The 23,035-nt window shown below is 36.7% G+C and overlaps 1 non-coding gene across 1 annotated transcript; it reads left to right on the plus strand.

Moving 5' to 3' along the window:
- Nucleotides 1-11,802: 11,802 nt before the first annotated feature.
- On the plus strand, nucleotides 11,803-11,912 carry LOC114706289. Its single transcript, XR_003736507.1, has one exon. It is a non-coding gene; the product is annotated as a U6 spliceosomal RNA (small nuclear RNA).
- Nucleotides 11,913-23,035: the final 11,123 nt, after the last annotated feature.

Consider the following 23,035-nt stretch of genomic DNA (forward strand, 5'->3'; position numbering starts at 1 on the left):
TGCATAAGGAAGCAGAATTGCATTACAACGTTTCTACCTAGAGATTGTAACTTCTATACCTAGGGTATTTCACTTCTCATTCTTTTCCCTTTCTTAAAAACTTTACCCTTCAAGTATTTTGCAAGGAATTAAGGAAGTTAAAGCTCATGAAATATTTAAGTTCATAAAACACATCATTCAGTCAGACTTGGATGTGCAGCAAATTGTCATCTTTTGCACATTACCATGCTGGTGATCTTAGAAGAATGGTGAAAACTGAGGGTATATGCTTATTGACTCGTGACTGATTGATATTCATATCTCAATTCTGACACATAAGTTCCCTGGGAACATGTTATTAAAAGATCTGACTTGTTTGTTGGATAACATTTATTGAGACCCAATGAGTGTGTGATTTCTGTTTATTCACACATGGAGATAAAAGGAAACAATCAAATCTAAACAAAGCAGAGCAACAACAGATCTTTGTCATGAGGTAGCATGTCTCTTTCACACAAGAGAATGATAAGAACAAAAGTGACAGACCTTTGCAAATTAACTGTTTAGTCTTGGTGACTATTAAAGGAAACATCTTAACAATGGGTTTTAATAGAGGAGTAGGTAGAGTTAGGCAGATCCTAGAAGGGACTGCTTTAGCTGGGCTCTGTTAATACTTTCATCCCAAAAAGGATGAACTACAGGAAAAAGTTAGAGTTGGACACAATATGATTGGCTAAAACCTGGCATTTGCTTTGCTTGAATCCATTGTGGTAAGCTCAGCTGCTGCTGATGATTCAGACTCAGTTGTTTTGTGACAAAACCAATTCTCTGAGCTTTCAGTTTAAGAACTGAATTAGCCTAAGGCTGTAGCTCAATGGTAGAGTCCTTAGGTAGACTCTTTAGCATCCTCCCAAAGGATATTTTTATAAAACATTAAACAAACTATTAACTACTAAATGAGATTGTGGTTCTTCATGTGCTAGTTTGGAAATGGAAGGTCCCAGAAAGAAGCTTCTCATTCAAACATGCCTAGACCTTGTGGAAAGCTGGCTAACTGGTAAGCATATCAATGACTGGAAAGTTTACAATGCTGCAGATAAAACGCCCAATTACAATTTACCTTGGGCTGTCTCTAAACACCTAAATTGCCAATCCTTGCCCACTTCATCGTCAGACCTAAGACTCTTTTGGAATATCGTCACTTAGCAAAACCATGTGTTCCACCAACCAAAAGGCTAAGAATCATCCTATAGCATAAGTCTAACTAGCCAGCTGTTGGTTACTCCCAAGATAAAAATGCCACTATTGTACCATTTAGGATCTCTTGCTGGTCTGTTGTGATGCATAAGCTTTATAGCTACATAGGGTTACTGATCGCTCCTCTCCTTTGGCAGATTTCATAGCAATCTTCTAATTCAATGAGAGTCACTCTTCGGGCAAGAGGTTTCCAAGTTAGTTCCAGCTCAGTTCCTCCAAGACATGTGTCTGAAGTGTGCGGTGTCCTCAGAAATAGGGTCCTACCTTCAAATTATGAATGGTAACCAAGAGTATTGGCAATGGTACATGTTATTTTGAGTGACTCATATTCCCCCAGCCAATAAGTCAAAGGGAGGGTTCCGATGCTTGTTACTGAGGTTTTTGTTACTTAGTACATGGCTCTTGGTAGAGGGTACCTTCACCCAATTTATATACATATATTATATATGTGTGGATTTTAAGATGTATACATATATTATATACATATGTGTAACTATAAAATGCACATTTGCACATGCTATATAATGTATACATTATATATGTGCATGTTGTGTGTATATGCACTTTAAGCTTATAAAACAACATGTTTACCTATGACTTTTTCAAATATCCTTTATTTATCTCTCCTTCCTCCATCTTCCTCTCTATTACCCTTCGTTCCCACTTCAGTTAAAGTCCTCCCCCATTTTTCCTGTTACCCCCTTTGTGGAGCCTGTCTTCTAGTATCCTGCTCTTTAGTGTTTCTTCACCTTCCTCCCTGCCATGACTCCTCTAATTTCCTGGCTCTTTGACTACTTTAGGTTATGTATTCTTATCTAAAGATTCAGCCTTTGCCTTTCTCAAAGCAATTTTATTTTGATTAAATGTAAGTTATTAGGAAACCCAATATTCACAGACTTTTAAACTCACATTAATATTAAAATATCTGAAGGTTTTTTCTAGTCTTTTCACTGAGAATCCCTGCTTTAGCCCCAGTCAGAAAACCTACTGGAAGTGTGTTGTACTTTGCATCCATATAGTAAGCAAGCAGGAAATTTTCAGCTGCTTATTTTAGCATAACCCCTGAGTACTTCCTCTTTTTCCCTTGCAATCCCAAAACATTTTTGATGAGTTAATTATCATTTCTAAGTAATGAATATCTTGGTCCAATAAATGATACTGGGTAAATTGAATCACTGTGATTATCATCTAGATGTGTCTAATTAGTAATTAATATGTTTAAAATTCTAATAAGATGGAAATGGTCAAAGAGAGTAGACATATCCTCATCTACTGCAATGATAATTTTTTACTAACTTATGAATGCATAATCTGCAAACCCAACAAAAAAGACAGCTTGCTAGAGCACTAATGTTATCGAAGAATTGGGAAGTACTGCTGGTGTCACACTCACTGAGCACAATGAGCTTACCACTGCTGAGAGAAAAGGCAAAAAGCATAACTAGGAAATAAGAGTGAAGCAAGGTAAGGAATGGTTTTCATGTGTGCAATAAGGGGCTTGGAGATAACTCCACAGCAGTGTGTCTTTCTGAACACAGAAAGCCAATGCCTTTCTCCTTCTCTCCCTCTTCCTCCTCTTCTTATCCCTCCCTTTGTTGTCCCTTCCCATTTCTGTCCTGTTTCCCTTCTCCTTCTTTGGCCTTCTCTTTTCTCCTTATGCCTTTTTATTTATTTATTTTTTTGTGTGTGTGGGGGAGACTCTTGCATAGTATATTGGAGGGAAAGTCTTCATGTGTAGAGGTGGCACATTCTTGACATGCTCAGTCTGATATCATTCTTCATGCATCACATGGACACAGAATTAACATTATAATGGGACAATAAGCAGAAAAAAATATCTCTGGCACATCTAAAATATTGGCGAGATGATTTGGGACTGATTCTTTGTGCTTTCTTTCAAAAAAAAAACCTTAAATATTAACAGTTATTTAAAGGAGATGTAGCTTTCTGCTCTTAATATTTCTATTAACTAATGATATCACTGAAGAATGTTTTTATTGGCCTATTAACATCATATTTTTTAATTTCAAGCCAATCTCTTAAATGAGTACCCATATTAATTATAATTATTCAATCTGTAAACTTCTGTATTCTTGTTATATCAATGAGATTAAGAGATGGAATGGAGAAAAACATGTTATAGCATATTAAAGATTGTCAAGCCCAGAACTTACTTAAAGTGTCAAAACCAACCACAAATTGAGCAACATTGGTTAATGAAAGAAATTGCCGTAGCTGTTCCTTTCACTGAGATTGTTTCATCTAGGACTCTTACAAATATTTCTTCAGAAGTTTACAAATAAATGAATTTGGAAGACTGAGGTGGTAGGATTATGGTAAGTTTGAAGCCAGCTTGAGCTACACCCAAAGAATAAAATTGGATTGTTTTCATAACAACAGGACTGGTTGACTAGAAAGTTGAGATAAATTTTCTATACCTCCTGTGTCTTCAGCAAGGTAATTACTTGTTTAATTAGCTTGATCAGCAATACCAACAGCTTAGGATTTTTGTTCATATGTTCCCTTAAAAAGAAAGGGAAAATTAATTCAGAAACAGAAGTGTTGAGTGGTTAATTATCTAGACTTGGTGACTGACTTTTGTAGACTAAATTCTAAGCTCCACACCCTAGGTGTCATATGGCATCTCTGAGCTTTGATTTCTTCACCTATGGGATACAAAATGATAATGATTAATAACCCTGATTTCATTGTATCATTGTGAGGGTTAAACTAAACTATGCATATAAATCCCCTCCATTTTGCCAAAAGAAAATATTAAAAAGAAAATTCTCATTGCAAAATGTACATACACACACAGAATACACACACAACATAAAGTTAATAAAAACCTAATCTCCAAAACAGAAAACTTCCATATTAATTTGTTTTTCCTAAGACTATAGTAAGTGTTCATGGAGCAGCTAAATTTTTCATTTTCTTTCATTTCTCATTTCCCTCTCAAGCTTCGATTCTAGCTGTTTGTGTGGTGGCCACAAGGATACACTGTGTTGCTGCCAAAATCTTCTCACGAGCAGTATCATTTGTTGACGGGACACTTATCCTAGAGCTTAAACTGAGGACTAGTCCATGAAGATGGTAGACTGAGTAAAAGAGACATCTAGAGCTTAGATAGAGCTTAGATGGACCAACTGAGTGGAAATCCCAACCCTGGCCAGTTTCAAACCTGTACATCCCATCCGTAGTAGAGGCAGCATCACTCACCGCTAAGGGGAGTCACACGCCTGAAAGAGAAGTTGACTATGAAAACACAATAGGAGGTTCAACAAATGATTTTTGAGAAGCTCCTTGTTTTTGTAGTGATGTGACCGACCATAGTTTCACTTTTACTCCAGATAACTAATGAATTCTGTGACATAGCTGTCCCTTGGAAAGGCCGGCAGAAGATTGGTACAGTATATAAAAAGGATACCTGTTCACTTCAGGAAAAAAAAATAATCAAACATATTCATAACCACTAAAATTATTTCTAATTCTATAATGTGATATTTTCAAAACATTGATTTACAGTTTTGCATCCCCCCCCCCCATAGCTGGAAGGGGAGACAAGAGAGCACCCACTAGTCTTTTTTTTTTTTTTTTTTTTTTTTTTTTTGAGCTAGTGTACAGAGCACAGCACAGCTCAGCACTCAGCACAGCACTGATAAATTGTTCCAAGGCCTTTTTAAGGGTCTGTTCTTTTCAGAATTCTTGTTACAGCTTGGTATATTGAACAGGATCAGAGGACAAAACTCTTCAGCATAAAAGAGTAAACCCTAAGATTTCAGAAACATTCAAGATTATCTTTAGGACATTTCCCAAGCCTTGGAAAGAAATACATAAACTATAGCACAATAATAGTCTACATTTGAAGTTCAGCAAAAAGACAGGCCAATGAAGACATATGAGAGGCACGTCTTCTCCTCAAATCCAGGAGCTGTTTTGACATCTCCCTTTTTGCTATAATATAATGCGCTTTCAGATCAGAGTGGAATCCTCTCAGCATGAAGTCATTTATCACAAGACTAAATGTGTGAGCTGGCTTGCTTCACTCTGCTTCTCAGCCTGGAACTTTTGGTGGATGCTGAAATGAATAATTATAATAGAGATTTGTGTCTAAAATTCTGATCATAATCCCTTTATCCAATTCCAGCTCCAGGTTACTGACACATATTCCATAAATTTCTACTCTCAACCAAAGATCCTCCTGTGGCTTAGATAGCAGCTTTTTGTTGTATTTTTTAAATGAAGTTTAAGAACAGCTGGAAAAAAACTAATGCATCTGTTAATATTAATAGTGCTCATTTTGAGTCACTATATGTGAGACATTCTGCAAAATGTTCTATTTATTTCTTACTAGTACCCTGCCAATAGCTACATTTATTCTCATTTTAAAGGTGAAGAAACCAAATTACCATAGTCAGAAAACAAACCAATAGCTATGTGGTGTAGAGGATAAAAGGAAAAATAACTTCCCCAGGTTTTCTGTAGACTGATGCAATTAGGAAAATAAGAAATTAAATACACGGGCGGTGGTGGTGCACACCTTTAATCCCAGCTCTCGCGAGTCAGAGCTAGGCGGATCTCTGTGAGTTCGAGGCCAGCATGGGCTACCAAGTGAGCCTTTCCAGGAAAGGCGCAAAGGTACGCAGAGAAACCCTGTCTCAAAAAACAAAAAAAAAAAAAAAAAAAAAAAAAAAAAAAAAAAACCAAGAAATTAAATACAAAGTAGAAGCATTTCTTCTTTGGGAGCATTTCATTTATGGGAGAATTCTACTCTCATGAAAGTAGACTGATGTGTTTCCCTATTTCCCTTGCTAAAAACAGTGGAAAATCCTGAATGTTGTACTTATAATATGATTCAATTTTAAAGCTAAGGAGATCAACAGATTAAAAACTTCATGAGTCAAGAGGTACCACGGAACTGTGCTCCCTGGCTTGTCATTTGGCATCATAAATTTTAGATTGGAGCTGAAGAAGGCAGCAATTCAAAGTTGCTAAGTATAGAGATAAAAGCAAGAAAAAGACAATAATATCTCTATAGCCAAAGGACTTCAATGAGATAGATTAATAAAACAGAAAACATTTAGGCACTAACTGTTCTATTTAGCTAAATAAATTGTAAAAGGCCACACACCCCCATCTCTACCTTGAATAGTACAAATTGTGATGCTTTGTTTTTGTTGCTGTTATTGTTTTATAAATTTGACAGTCTAGAATTACTTGGGAAAAAAGTTTTAAGGAGGAGTTGTCTAGATTAGGCTGGCCTTTGGGTATATCTATGGACATTTGTTGGTTTGCCTTGCCTAAGTTAATTATACTGGGGCAAATCCCTCCACTATAGGTGGCATCATTCCCTCGGCAGGGGTTTCTCAACTGTGTAAAAATGGAGAAAGTAAGTTGAGCACTAGAATGCATATATTAATTTAGCATTAACTCATTGCTTTCTATTCTTGACTGTGTACCCTGTGAACAGTTCTCTCAAGCTTCTGTTGCTATGACTCCCCTGCCATCAGGAACTCTAACTTGAAATTACAAAACAAATAAAACCTCTATCCCTTAAGTGTTTTTTTTTTTTTTTGCAAGATTGTTTTATCACAACTATAGGAAATTAAAGTAATAAAAAATTTAAGCAGACATCATATGTGTCAATCTGCTCAATGAGCTACTTGGCCCCATTGACAGGATCAAGTCTTGCCAGATAATACAGTATAAAAGATGTTAACATCAGGAGCTACATTTCCATTCCTATCAGTATTGAGACTCCATTTCTGTGAGATCTACTGAAGAACCTTACATTTTATCTTTAATTTCTTATCACATTGGGATGGTGCCACAAGAGAGCTAAGGATTACATGGGAATTTCTACATATCTCAGAAATAATAACAACATTCCTTGAGCCTTGATATAAATGGAAAAATATCAAGTTTACCACTGTCCTCTCCCCAGAAAGTTACCAGTGGAGGACAAACGATGACCCAAAGCTCTAACTCCCATTCAGCAGCGTTAAGGAGATCCCACACTTGTATTTCAGCAGAAGCCAAACAGGGAACCTGCATGTTGGCATGCACCTAACATGAATGAAGTGCCATAACTTTCTTTCCATACCAGAGTAGAGCCCACGGAAGACAGCTAAAATATAAATTTAATATCGAGTCACATAGCATAATACAGAGCCAGACTTTCAATAAAATCTACTTGTATTTCCAGGAACACACAATAGCTCAAACTATATTGAAGCAAGCAACCATTAATAGACTAAAACACTGAGATAATAAAGATATTAGAATGATCTGAAAAAGACTTTAAAGACCTCATAATAAAAAACAAGTAAGTCCCAGGTTTCAAACAACTAACTCATGCAATGAGCCCAGGACCTGGTACCACTGCCTAGATGCCTCCCAAACAGATCAAGCCAATCAACTGTCTCACCTACTCAGAAGGCCTGATCCAGTTGGGGGCCCCTCAGCCTTTGGTTCATAGTTCATGCATTTCCGTTCGTTTGGTTATTTGTCCCTGTGATTTATCCAACCTGGATGCTTGGCTCAATCTGGGAGGAGGGGACTGGACTGCCTGGACTGAGTCTATCAGGTCGATCCCAGTCCTCGGGGGATACCTTGATCTGGAGGAGGTGGGAATGGGGGGTGGGCTGGCGGGAAGGGGAGGGGGCAGGAAGGGAGAGAACAAGGCAATCTGTGGCTATTATGTAGAACTGAATAGTATTGTAAAATAAAATTAAAAAAAAAAAAGTAAGAGTGATCATGCTTGCAACTAATAACAAATGGAAACTGACTACCAGGCATGGGCACTTTGAACAAAGAATGCATAAAGGAAAATCAAATTGAAAGTTATAACACCTCAAATAAAGTATTCAGCAGGTAAGTCTTCATATGGAATAGGCCAATGGGAAAGAAAGTAATGAAATTGGAGGACGAAGAATAGAACTGACTCCACATGAACAACAGTGAAAAAATACACCTAAGCACACAGCTTCATGCATGCTGGTGTATATCAGTACGTATAAGCCCAAGGCAGAGATTTAATGAATTAGATGACATCCTGGCATCCTGGCATCCTTTCTTTTGTTTTTATTTAAAACTTTTTTCTTTCCTTTTACATACCAACCCCTGTTCCCCCTTTCTCCCCTTCTCTCACTCTTCCCCTCCCCTCATCCCACCTCTATCCCCTCCTCATAGAAGGTAAGGTCTCCCTTGGGTGGTCAACACAGGCTGGCATACCAAAGTTGGGGCCAGTCCTAGCCCCTCCCTGCTGCATCAAGGCTGAGTAAGGCATCCTACCATAGGGAATGGGCTCTAAAAAGCCAGTTTGTATACCCAGGACAAGTCCTGGTCCCATTGCCAGGGGACCCACAAATACATCAAGCCACACAACTTTCACTCACATTCAGAGGGCCTAGTTCAGTCCCATGCAGGCTCCCCAGCTGTCAGTCCAGAGTCCATGAGCTCCTACTAGCTTAGGTCAGCTATCACTGTGGTTTTTCCCATCATGATTCTGACTCCACTTGCTCTTATATTCCTTCTTGCTCTCTTCAACTGACCTCCACAATCTTGGCTAAGTGCTTGGCTGTGGGTCTCTCCATCTGCTTCCATCAGTCACTGGATGTAGGTTCTATGATGACAATTAGGGTAGACACCAATCTCAGTGCAGGGGAAGGCTAGTGCAAGCACCCTCTCCACCATTGCTTTAAATCTTAGCTGGGGACAGTCTTGTGAGTTCCTGGGGTTGTCCCTAGCTGCAGATTTCTACCCACCTGCTTAATGGTACTTTCTATCTATGTTTGTCTTTCATTGCTCTCCCTCCCCATCTCTCACACAACTCAGCTATCTTGAGCCCTCATATTCCTATCTCCCATCTGTTCCCCTCTATTCCTCACTCCTAGTTTACCCGGGATATCTTAACCCTTTCACCTTCCTGGGGTCATCCATGTGTGTGTCTCTTAGTGTCTTCCTCTTTACCTAGCTTCTCTGGGCTTGTTGCCACCTAGCAACTATGAATCTAAAGAGGTCAATTCTAAAACATATTGTCATCAACATTCTGAAAGGTAAATATAAAGGAAGACATCTTAAAAATAAGGAGAAGGGCCCGGCGGTGGTGGTGCACACCTTTAATCCCAGCACTTGGGAGGCAGAGGCAGGTGGATCTCTGTGAGTTCAAGGACAGCTTGGGCTACAGAGTGAGTTCCAGGAAAGGTGCAAAGCTACACAGAGAAACCCTGTCTCAAAAAACAAAAACAAAAACAAGCCCCCACCAAAAAAATAAATGAATAAATAACAAGAAGGAAATAGCATCTTATAGGATAAAAACAGAACAAATTGGAGTGAAAGATAATATAAATTGTAGTTAAAAAAAAAAGCAACATCACATTCCATATAAAACTGTCAACTTGGAATTCCACAGGAAGAATATATGTGAGTATAGACATTCTCAGATGAGGGAAACTAAGATTATATTAGCAGACCCAGCTTAAAAGCTTAGGAATGTTATTTAACTATAAATGATATATTTAAAAAGAGACTTGAAAAATCAGAAATAAAGAAAAATCAATGGGAAAATAAAAATTGTCCATAAAAATTATGGTTTCTTTGTCCTCTGAATTTCTTATGTTTGACATTTGAAACAAAAATTACAGTAATATCTGATGTGCCTCTAATGCTTATATGGAGAATAACTTTTAAGAGTAGAGTGAAAAGGAGGTAACTCTGTACTTAGCAGGCAGAAAGGATGACCTAAATAGATTGATGATTTTTCAGTTTGTAACATAGTATCTAGAGTAACTAAGATGATATACAAAGGAATAGACTTAAAATCACAGACTTCAAAACATCATTAAAGTAGTACATCGATGGGCAGATAATACAAAGTGGGAAAAAAAAAACCTGAATGAATGGGGATACTGCCAATGAAACACAAAATTAAGCTTAAGCTCTTAGCTCTAAGTAACCACACTGAACACAAATTATTAATATATACCAATTAGAAAAGAGATTGGCAGATGGATTGAAAACTAAAACAAGACCCAGTACAACTTTATGCGATTTCATGTTAGAGGAATCAAAACTGGAAGAAGGTAAATCAAGTAGACGTTAATCCAATAAAGGGGAGCTATGACTATATCAATATGGGATAAAAAAAAAACTGTCTTTGGAGTAAAGAAAATACTAAATTGAGAAATACCATTTATAATTGTGGATAAACTGACTAGTTACTATCGTCAGACCTAGTTATTCTTGATGTGTAAGAACCAAAGAGTACAACAGTAAATTTTGTGAAATTAAAACTGATCAAACTGAAGAGAGAAATAGAAAAATATACAAGTCTAGTAGGACAACTCAACATTTCTCTCTAAAAAAAATTCATAAGTAGAAAAAAATCAGCAAGAATAAGTGTAATTCCATTCAAAGTATCTTGGCCAATATGCATGGAGTTTTTTATTTAATAAGATTGAATATACATTATCTTCCTGTTTCTACATTAAAAATACCAAGACTGGCCATATGATAAAAGAAGAAGCTTGGTAACAGGAAATGCTTCAAGAAATTGAAAAGACTTGAAATCAAATAGAATAGAATTAATAACATCAAATGCAATAAACTTGGAAATCATTTACAGAAATATAACAGGGAAATCTTCAAACATTTGGAAAACAAACAACACTCTTTGAATAGTTCATGGTTCAAAGAGAAAGTCTCAAGGGCAGTATAGCACTATCAAACTGAGTGAAAATGGAATACAATAAATCAATATTTATGGGATACAGCTAAAACATTGCTGTTGGGAAAATTTATTGTAGTAAATATATGCAAACAAAAGAAGAGGTTTAAATGAATAATCAAAGCTTTGTCGAGAGGAATGTAGGGAAAACAGCAAAATATCACCAAGTCTGCAAAGTTTGTCTTGGAAAACAAAAGACAGAACCCTTTCTTATAAGTCAGTATTATTCTGATTGATTTGCATAAACAAAAAATACAAAAAGGATTAAGAGGATGAGAACAAGAGTATGAAGAGTACAGAGGTAAGTTTCTTTTAGACTTCTCTAGAGAAACAGCAGGGGGCAGAGAGAGGGAGGGAGGGAGGGAGGGAGAATTTGTGCATGTGATAGAAATTAACTCGAATCACTGTGGGGATCATCTTACGTTATCTGTAAACTAGATGGCTAGAAAAATCAGTAGTATAAATCCAACTGACTTTACAAATCAGAAACCTAAATATCACTGGCTGAGAATAGGAGAGAAGAGATGTCCAATCACAAAAAAAGGAGAGTGAACTATTTGTTTTGCTTTTTTTCCTGTTTAAGCCCACAACAGATTAGATAATGTTCACGAATACTGGAGATGACTATTTACATTTCTTAGTTAAATAATCCAAAGGCTAAGGTCTTCTGGAAATATTCTCACAGACACACATAAAATGTTTGTCTCACTGAGCATCACTTAACCCAAACAAATAAACCATCACAGCTATAAATCAACTTATGAATATATATATATGTAAAATATTCGACAAAACATTAGCAAACTAAATTTTAAATAGATGAAAAGAATTACATGGTTCTCAGTTTGGGAGCACATATACTAAAATTAGAACAATACAGAGAAAGAAGGTCAGCATGGCTTTAAGAAAGGGTGAGACATAAATTCATAAAGTGTTCCTTATTTTTGCAAGTAAATGGATGGAACTCAAAAAGATCTTATTGAATGAGGTTGTCCAGACCCAGAAAGATAAATGTTGCATGTTCTCTCATTGGAGGATGTTAGCTCCAAGTCTTCAGATGGGAGCATATATCCAGGAGTAATTTCTGAAACCAGGCAAGTAAAAAGGGACAATTTCCAAGGTGGAGAAGTATGAGAAAGCAACAGAGAAGGGAAAGGATGTACAAGTGATGTGATTTTCTCCCATTGAAATGGGGAAAGGTGAACTATAACTAGGGAAGAGAGGCAGATAAGACCAGAGAAGAGAGGAAGGCAAAAATAACACTAATGATGTTTGAAAAAGTCATAAAAAGTTATGCTATTAACTACCTTAAATGAAAAGCATATTAACACACACACACACACACACACACACACACACACACACACACACCCCTCATCTGGACTGACTATGTTCATTCCAAGAGTCGAAGATCATCCAACAAAATCCCCAACACCAAGCATGAGAAACCCTCCTGAGTTGTTGGACAGGGTTGTCTAAGATATTCCTGAAATAAGACAGTGTGTTGCCGTTGCCTTTGGTTCCCACCCTCCTCCACAGAGATGGAAGGCAATTCCCTGTTCCTGAAGACACCATGTTCTTCAAATACAGAACTTAGAGGTCCCTCAGCAGGAACTGACCTGAATGCTGCTTCCTGTGTCATGTAAGCTTCCAAAGTAAGTAAGCAAGAGTCTTACCCAGCTATGACACCTGTGAACCACAAGTACAACAAGCATGCCTCAATAACCCTAAAGGCTCAGCAGTGGAACATGTTGTTTTATCTCCTACACAGTGACTGTGTCTTAATCTACTGCTATTTCAGCTAGCAATTGCAACTCCAAGGTTACCAGCCTATCCCCCCTGTCAGCAGCTTGGCTTCTCAGGCTGCAGCCTGGTGGGAATTTTATTCCTGCAGGCACCTGCTCTGTCACTGCCGCTAAAGGTAGTTTTAACTAAAACTTTATTGTTCTATTTATATATTAGACTGGAGATTCAAAGGCTGGGGTGAAAACTTGCTAGCTCAGAGAGGCTGAGTATCAACTAGCTAACCTTCTCTCCTTCCTGGCATTTCCCCCAAAACACGTACTTCTACTCTACCAAAATAAACAAAGAACAGCACCACTCAAAATCCCTCCGTACTACCTTGGGTGCATCTCTCTATCTCTTCCAGATGCCCTCTGATGCTCTATGATTACTTTCTATCAACTAGTTGCTAACTCAGCCCCCTGACTCAAGGCTAATTTTATTTAACTAATGCAAATTCTAACTCTGGATTCACAATGTGATCGAGTATCTCCTAACAGATACACATACCTTGGCAGTAATGAACAGCTCTCTGATTAGACTTAAGAACCACTCAACAAAAGAGATACTCTGTCTGTTACTAGAAACCAAACCAACTACCCAGTACTAGGGAAGTCATAGATCTTTGTGGAGAACCTATCACCAACACTTTGCTATCTCTGTATAACCCCTAAATTACAATCTAAATATTGGTTCTTATACCTACAGATAAGTGTAATCCCCATCCCTCATCAAGAAAACTTCTCTTTGCAACAGATGGAGACCAATCAAAATGTAGTGTTGTGGAGCCCAGTGGATATACCTACAAAATAACTTCTTCACCTAAAGCTTGAGAAACATTGTAGAAGAAGGGTTGCAAAAATTATAAGAGCAGGAAGATTTGGGATTTTACTATGAGACTGTGTTTCCTGGTAATAACAGAAGCTACAACCATAAAGTATCACCAACATGACTGTCAAAACATGAGCTAAAGGAGTATGACACTAAGACACACCAAAGTGTGCAGGAAAAAGCCTCTTAGGCCTTGACCCTACATAAGGAACTTAAGGAAAGTAGGAAATTTGAGGGCAGAAGAAATGTTCACCCCCAGTGAAGAAAACACCAATTGGTAGTCCAGTGTCAATAGGTCAGCCTTGAAAACATACATACAAGTAATATTATATGGACAAAACAGGATATATGTGTGTGTGTGTGTGTGTGTATTTATATATATAAACAGATATGTGTGTGCATGCAGTAACAATTAGTGAAAAAAGACCACAGCTTTGATGGAGAGTGGGAGGTCCATATAGGAGACTTTGAAGGGAAGAAAAGGAAGAAAGAAAGGGATGTAATTATATTATGATCTGGACAATGACAACAACAACAACAAAGAATAAAAATGAGGGAAATAGGCATTTCAACTGTTTAAATAAAAAAATAAATTATTGCTAATATAAAATATTAGAGAATATGTTGAGAATAATAGATCACAAATACACTGCTGGTGAGAATACAAAATAGCAAAGACATTTTAGAATATTTTGACTGTTTGTTAAAAGCATAGAGTCATGATACATAGTCCAGAAATTGAACTCTTGGACATTTACCTAAGAAGAATGGAAACATGTTTCCACAGAACCTGAACATGTATATATGTTAACTTTATTTGTAATGACCTCCTAACTAGGAACAGCTCAAATACCTTTCATCGGATAAATGAATTGCCCCAGGGATGTGACTCATAATAAACCAGAGTACATGATAGATGAAAACAAAGAAAGACACAAACCTCTATGCAACTGGAGCATGGAAGCCAGTTCTTGCATGCTAGAAAAGTGCTTAAACACTGTGTATAGCCTGAATTCCTACCAATTATTCTTAATGATAAAACATCAGTTACTACATTTTCCAAAATAAAAAAAAAAAATGAGAAATAGAAACTATCAGGGAGGAACTGGGAAGACGTGACAAAGTGAAGGATCCTATGTACAGAGCTTGAGTGTATCACCATAGAGTGAAGTGGGTAAACATTACAAAGGTTTTCCTACTATTTGGTACAACTGAAAATGAATTGGCAATTACTTCAAAACAAATTAGCAAAGAACTAGAACATTGGAAACACCATGAGAGGGAATAATTTGTCACATATCAACATTGGTCCATTTTGAAGTAATTTTCAACTTTATGTGATATATTGTGAACATGTTAATATTGGAGACAATGTGTAGGATGTATGGGACCTGTTGGAAAACTCTTGAAAGTACGGCAAGAAGCATGGTTCAGTGATAAAGTTTTTTGACTAACAGGCCTAGTATGTGCCAAACTCTGGGTTCAAGCCCACAAAACAACAAACAAACAAACAAATAAAAAAATAAATACATGTTTGTAAAATTCTTGGAAGCAATAATCTTACTAAATATAGTCACAGATTAAAGGAGAATACATGCACCTAAACAGCTATTTATATGATAATATAATAATAATAGTCACATAACAACTAAATCAGGATCCTACATGGATTCACTTTAGTTAAATAATAGCCAAACATCTATGAAATAAATTCTCTTACACATGGATAATGGAAATATACATAAAAATGTGACATATATGTATATATCTATAACAATGTTATCCATATTAAATAAGAGTTTGTAAATACAAAGATATTGGTAATGATTAAACCATGCTCTGTACTAATGCTTAAAATCTGATATTACCTGTTATCATTATTTTAAAGAAAAAAATATGAAGAACATCAATGTGTGTATGGTGATGCTTTTAAAAGATTGCATGCGTGGTTCATAACCAAGCCCCTTAGGCTAAATATACCAATACTCCTGACTTAATACCCAATTAATTGTTGAAATAAAATTCACTTGCCCAGGATATCATGATTTTTTTTAGATGAAAGTGTAAAGGGAGCCAGACTCATGCTAATGTTTCCATTATAATGGCAGAGGTAATCCAACTATGATTTTTAAAATTTTTTATTGAATTATTTTTTCATAAAATATTGATCATGTTTCCCCCTTCCCCAGATTCTCCCAGGATTTTCCCAACCTCCCTAGCAACTCTCACTCTCTCTTTCAAAACAAACAAAAATATGAAACAGAAACAAAAACACAAAAATGAAAATTTAAACAAGTAAATAAGATTTTAAAAAATCCCAAACAAAACAAACTGAAACAAAAAGTCTAAAAGTACACCATTGGGATCACTTTGTATTAACCAGCTGATGCTGGACGTCGGGCCTGCCCTGAAGTATGCTTCATATTCCCAGTGAGACCATACTGCAAAAAATGGTTTTCCTTTTGTCATTATCAATTGCAGGTAGGTTATTGGTTCAAGGTAGAATGCTGTGTCCACTCCTGCTTCTCTAGAGCAGGAACCGGTTTGGTTTGAAACTCTGCAGGTCTTTTGTGTGCTGTTAGAGCTTGTGTGAGTTCATATGTGCATTATCTTGTGTCAGGATACAGCTTCCTTGGAATCACCCACAACCTCTGTCTATAATAATCTCTACTTCGTCTTCTGCCTAGGTCCCTGAGCCTTGTGGTGGGGTGCGGTGGGGTAGGGGCCTTTGAGGAGGATACTCCTTTTAGGACTGAGTTCTCCAAAGTCTCTCATTCTCTGCATTATCAATTTGTGGATCTCTGTATGAATTCACATCTACTGTGAGAATAAGCTTCCCTGGTGTAGGTTAAGCGAGGGACTGACCTATGGATATAGCAATATGTCATTAGGAGTCATTACATTGCTATGCTTCTTTAGCAGAATAATAGTATTATGATTTCCCACAGGGCTATGAACTATCTAGTATCAGATTCCTGGCCACGTTAGCAATGTAAGGTATGAGTTCATCTCACTGGCTGTACCTTAAATTAAAATTTAAAAGTGTTTGGCTACAGCCAGGCAGTGATGGCGCACACCTTTAATCCCAGAACTCAGGAGAGAGCCAGGCAGATCTCTGTGAGTGCAAGGCCAACCTGGTCTACAGATAGCCTGTGAAGTTTGAAGGGTTTTCATTGGGTCCCTTTGGCCAACTGGTTAACAAGTTGTAACTCAGTCCTGGCACTGGATATTTTATTCAGTAGCATACTGTCTTATTTAGGGTTTTTATTGCTGTGAAGAGCCACCAGGACCATGGTAGCTCTTATAAAGAAAACACTTATATATTAATTGGGTTGGCTCACTTGCAGGTTCAGAGGTCCAGTCCACTATATCATGATGGGGAGCATGATGGCATGCAGGCAGATGTGGTGCTGTAGCTGAGAGTCCTACATCTTGACAAGAAGGCAGCAGGAAGGCAACTGAAAGTCACACTGAGGTAAACTTGAGCAAAAGAGACCTCAAAGCCCATTCCCACAGTGACACACTTTTACCAACAAGGCCACATCTTCTAATAGTGCCATTCCCTTTGGGGACCATTTTCTTTCAAACCACCACACATATCTAATTGGGTCATTCTCTCCCCCTATTACTTGATGATTTGATTCATATTCCTTACCTATATGCATGTATTTTAGGAAGCTGCTATGGCGTTTAGGTTTTCACATGGTTTTGAAATGGTCTTTAGTCATTGTCACTTCCTGAGTTCCATCCTTACTCTTCTCTACATCCATCCCTGTTTAATCTCCCTATTCCAGCTTGCCCTATCTCTTTATAAGACCATATTCTATTTTTCCTTCCTTGGGAGATCTCTTCCTACCTCCTAGTCCCTTACTCTATACACAACCTCTGTGGTTATTTGGATTGTAGCAACATATCAGAAGCTTAAAAGTTTAAATCCACAAATAGGAAAAAACATACAGCATTTGTCTAATTTTGGTCTGGATTACCTCACTCAGGCTGATATTTTTTCTAGTCCTATCCATTTCATAATTTCAATTTTCTTAACAGCTGTCAGTTATCCATCTGTCAGTTGATGGAAATCTAGGCTGTTTCCAAATTCTGACTGTTCATAACAGAGCAGCAGTAAACATGAACGAGAAAGTATCTCTGTCATAGGGGATACAGTCCTTTGGGTATATACCCAAGAATGTCATAGCTGGATCTTGAGGTATACCTTTTCCCAGATCTCCAAGAAACTGCCATACCGACTTCCACAATGGCTGTACAAATTTGCATTCCCACCAGCAATGAATGAATGATCCCTTTACCCAACATCCTCAGCACCGTGAGCTCTCTCTCATTTGTTGTGTTGATCAGACTGGCCAAAGAGTTTTAGTATATATTTTCCCGATGGCTAAGGAGATTGAATATCTCTTTAAGTGTTTGTCAGCCATTTGTGTTTGGTCTATTGAAAACGTCCGTTTGTTCTGTACAACAATTTTTTAAATTGGGTTCCTTGTTTTCTTTATGATCAGTCCTTTCTAGTGTTTTGTATGTTCTGGATACTAACCCTTTATCAGTTACATAATTGGTAAAGGTCTTTTTCTGTTCTGTAGGCTGCCCCTTTGACAAAATGATGATGTCCTTTGCCACACAAAAGTTTGTCATCTTCATGAGGTCCCATTTATTAGTTGTTGTTCTTAGTACTGGTGCTATCTGTGTCCTGTTCAGAAAGTCCTTCTCTACAACAATGAGTGCCAAACTATTCCCTACTTTCTCTTCTATCAGATTTGGGATATTGACCCTAAGTTAAGGTTTTGGAATTGAGTTGTGTGAAAGGTGATAAATATGGATATATTTGCATTCTTCTACATGCAGCCATCCAGTTTGATTTTACACCATTTGTTGAAAAGACTATTTTTTCCAATGTGTATTTTTGGATAAGTCAAAAGTCAGGTGTTGATGGATGTGTAGACTTATGGCAGAGTGCACTATTTGATTCTATTGATCAGTATGCCTGTTTTTACATCAGCAGCATACTTTTTTTTATTACTCTTAGCTCTGTAGTAGAATTTGAGATCAAGCACAGTGATACATCACGTGATTATTTTACTATTCATGATCTTTTTTAGCCATCCCATTTTTTTGTGTTTCTATATAAAATTGAGATTTATTTTATTATGAATTCTTCACAATTTCTATGAAGAATTGGGTTGGAATTGTGATGGACTTTGTGTGGAATCTGACAATTGCTTTTGGTAAGATGGCCATTTTCACAATATTAATCTTCAACTGACCCATGAGCATGGGTGATATTTCCATCTTCTGGCGTTTTCTTCAATTTCAAATTTTATTCTTTAATGTTTGAAACTTTTATCATACAAGCCTTATTCATGCTTGGTTAGAGTTATCCCAAGATATATTTTGAGGCTATTGGAAAAGGTATTCTTTTTTTCTCTATTTGTCATTTGTATATAGGAAGACTACTGATTTGTGTGTGTGTGTGTGTGTGTGTGTGTGTGTGTGTGTGTGTGTGTGTGTTAACTTTGTATCCTACTACTTTGTTGAAAATGTTTATCAGCTGTAGAAACTTCTTGGTGGAGTATTCAGGGTCACCTATGTATAAAATCACATTATCTGCAAATAAAGATATCTTGACTTCGTCTTTTCCTATTGTATCCAGTGGTATCCTTTGGATATCTTATTGCTATATCTAATATTTGAAATACTGCAGTGAATAGGTAAAGAAAGAGTGAACATCTTTGTCTTGTTCGTGGCTTTAGTGGAAATGCTTTGATTTTCTCTCTATTTAGGTTGATGTTTGCTATTGGCTTGTTGTAATTTGTCCTTATTATGTTGTGATGTGTGTCTCTTATCCCTAGTGTCTCAAAGGACCTTTATCATGAAAAGACTTTGTCAGAGGCCTTTTCTGCATCTAATGAGATGATAATGTGGTTTTGTCTTTCAGTCGGTTTATGTCATGTATTACATTTATTGATTTACATATGATGCACTGTCTCTGCATCTGTGGGATGAAGCCTATGTGATCATGCTGGATAATTTTTATGTATTTTTTTATTTAGTTTGAGACTATTTTATTGAGAAGTTTTGCATCCAAGATCCTAAGAAATTCTGGTCTATAATTTTGTTCTTAGTTGAGTCTTTGTATAGTTTTGGTATTGGGGTAATAGTGGCTTAGTAAAAAGAATCAGAAAACTTTCCTTCAGTTCTTATTTTGAAAAATAGTTTGAGGAGTATTGGTGTTAATTCTCCCGTGAAGATCTGGTAGAATGCTACAATGAATCAATGTGGTCCTGAGGTTTTTGTTTTGGGGGGTTTTGTTGTTTTGTTTTGAGGTTTTTTGGGGGGAGATTTTATTTACTGCTTCTATTTCACTGGGAGTTTAGGTATTTTTAAATAGTTTGATTTTGATTTAAGTTTGGAAGTTGGGATATATCAAAAAATTCATCCATTTCTTTCAAGTTTCCCAATTTGATGGAAGACAAACTTTAAAGTATGTCCTTTTTATTTCCCAGAATTTTCTCAGTGTTTGTTGTTATGTCCCCTTTTCATCTCTAATTGCATTAATTTGTATCCTCTTTCTCAGTCTTTTAGTTAATTTTGCTAAGAGTTTATCAAATCTTGCTGATTTTCTCAAAGAACTAACTCCATTTGATCCATTCTAATGCTTTTTGTCATTCTTGTTATACTCTATTTCATTGATTTCATTCCAGAGTTTGATTATTTTTCCTGACTCTTCCTGTGTTTCTCCTGTTGTTCTGGAGGTGTGTTGCTAAGTAAATAATATGAGATCACTCTAGTTTTTTTTTTTTGTTTGTTTGTTTGTTTTTTTTTTTTTTTACTTTGCTCTTAGAACAGTCTTCATTGGTTTCCATAGGTTTGGATATGTTACGTTATCATTGAATTCTAAAAAGCACATTAACACCTTATTGATTTCTGTCTTGATCCATTTTTATTTCAATAGTGAATTATTTAGTTTCCTTGAATTTGTGTACATTTTGATATTTCTGTTGTTGTTGTATCCAACTTTAATTCACCAGAAGCAGGGTGTTATTTTCATTTTCTTATATATGTTCAGATTTGCTTTGTATCCAGCATGTGGTCAATTTTGGAGAAAGTTTTTGAGCTGCGGAGAGGAAAGTAAATTCTTTAGTGTTTTAGTGAAATATTCTGTAGATATCTGCTAGGTCCATTTGATTCATAACATTATTTAACCCTAGAATTTCTCTGTTTTTTTTTTTTTTAATCTGAATGACCTGTCTATTGATGAAAGTGGAGTACTGAGTATCAGTGCATAAGGTTTAATATGTAATTTAAGCTGTAGTAGTGTTTCCTTTATGAACTCCGGTACCTGTGTTTGGTGCATACATGTGTAGAATTGAGTATCTTCTTGGTAAATTTTTCCATTAATGAGTATATAGTATTCTTTTCTACCTTTTAGGATTAGTTTTGGTGTGAAATCTATTTTGTCAGCTATTTAAATAACTATAACTACTTGCTTCTTGGTTCCATTCACTTAGCATATCTTTTTCAGAGCATCCTTCTACCCTGGTTATGTCTGTCCTAATGATAAGGTGTGTTTCTTGGGTGCAGCAGAAAGATGGATCTTGTTTCCTCTTCCAATCTGTTAGTCTCTGTCTTTCTATTGGGTAAATGAGATCATTACTACTGAGAGTTATCAATGAGCAGAGTTTATTGACTACTATTATGTTGTAGGTTTTACTTCCTTTTTTTCATCTGCTAGGCTTGGATTATTTACTAATGTTTTCTTGTATGTAGTTAAACTCTTCAGATTGAAGTTTTCCTTCTCGTGCCTCCTGTAGAGCTGGGTTGGTAGATAGATGTTGCTTAAATTTGGTTTCATTCCAGAATCTTTTTCCTCCTCCATTGACTATGATAGATAGTTTTGCTGGGTAAGTAGTTTGGATGGGCATCTGTGGTGTCTTAGAGTTTGTATGACACCCATCCAGGTACTTCTAGCATTTAGAGTTTCCATTGAGAAGTCAGGTTTTATTCTAATGGTACTGCTTTTATATGCATCTTGGTCTTTTTCCCTTCTAGATTTTACTACCCTTCTTTTGTTATGTACATTTAGTATTTTGATCATTAAGTGTCATGGGGAATTTTCTTTCTGGTCCTGTCTGGTATTCTCTATGCTTCTAGTACTTTGATAGGTTTCTCCTTTTTAGATTGGGGAAATTTTCTTCTTAGATTTTGTTAGAAATATTTTTAGTTTCTATGAGCTAGATTGCTTCTCCTCCCTCTGTCCCTATGATTTGTAGGTGTTGATTTGGTCTTTCCATAGTATCCCATATCTCCTGGATGTTTTGTTCCTAGATATTTTTTTTTAATTTAACATTTTTTTGACTGAGTTATCCATTTCTTTTGCTTTGTCTTCAAGACCTGAAATTCTCTTCTACATGTCTTTGTAATCTGTTAGTGAGGCTTTCTGATGATGTTTTGTTTGATATCTTTTGTCTTTTGTTTCATTTTATTTCACTTGGGTTTATTTTAGTGATTCTGTTTCTACTTTCATGTCTTGAAATATGTTCATTATTTTATTCAGCTGGGTTTTTTTTCATGGTTTTCATTAAGTCATTTATTCATATCCTGTTTAAGACCTTTGAACATATTCATAATTACTATGTTGAAGTCTTTGTCTTGTGTCTCAGCTAATTGCAGTTCTGAGGGCTGCTGGGGATGCTGTGAATATGTTGCTCTGATTGATTGATAAATAAAATGCTGATTGGCCAGTAGCCAGGCAGGAAGTAGGGTATAGGCAGGATAAGAAGAGAAAAGAATTCTGGGAACAGGGAGGCTGAGTCAGGAGTCACCAGCCAGAGACAGAGGAAGCATGATGTGAAAGTACCCATAAGCCACAAGCCACATGGCAACTTATAGATTGATAGAACTGGGTTAATTTAAGATATAAGAACTGGATAACAAGAAGGCTGAGCCATTAGGCCAGTTTAAATAATATAAGTGTCTGTGTGTTTATTTGGGTCTGAGTGGCTGCAGGCCCAGGTGGGACTAGAGATAACTCCAACAATACAGGGCCCTTTGTTATTAACTTCTGGGAGCAGACACTTTGTTTTGGCTGTTCATGCTTTTGCTTTTGCTCTAGGAACTCAGTATTTGAATGTTTGAAGTGCTTCTTGGTGTAGATATCTGATCTTGCCTTTGTTGAGTGGGTAATCTTTTCTTTTGTTGATGATGCCCACTCTGGATCCTTGGCAATGCCATGGCTGCAGGGTTCCTGGTAGAGAGTGCCTCTGTGGGTTAGTGAGTGACATATTCTAATAAAGATGAGCTAGGAAGAAAGACTAAGAAGATCAGTGGGGGACTAGGGTTCACACCAAGAGACAAGAGTACCCAGAGAATGGAATTAAGGTGGGAGGATGGGTTCCTGCAGGAAGGATGAATAGTGATTTTAGAGTGACCAGAATGGAGGATAAA

This window comes from Peromyscus leucopus, chromosome 5 (genome assembly GCF_004664715.2).
Source record: "Peromyscus leucopus breed LL Stock chromosome 5, UCI_PerLeu_2.1, whole genome shotgun sequence".
In the NCBI taxonomy this organism is placed as follows: Eukaryota; Metazoa; Chordata; class Mammalia; order Rodentia; family Cricetidae; genus Peromyscus; species Peromyscus leucopus.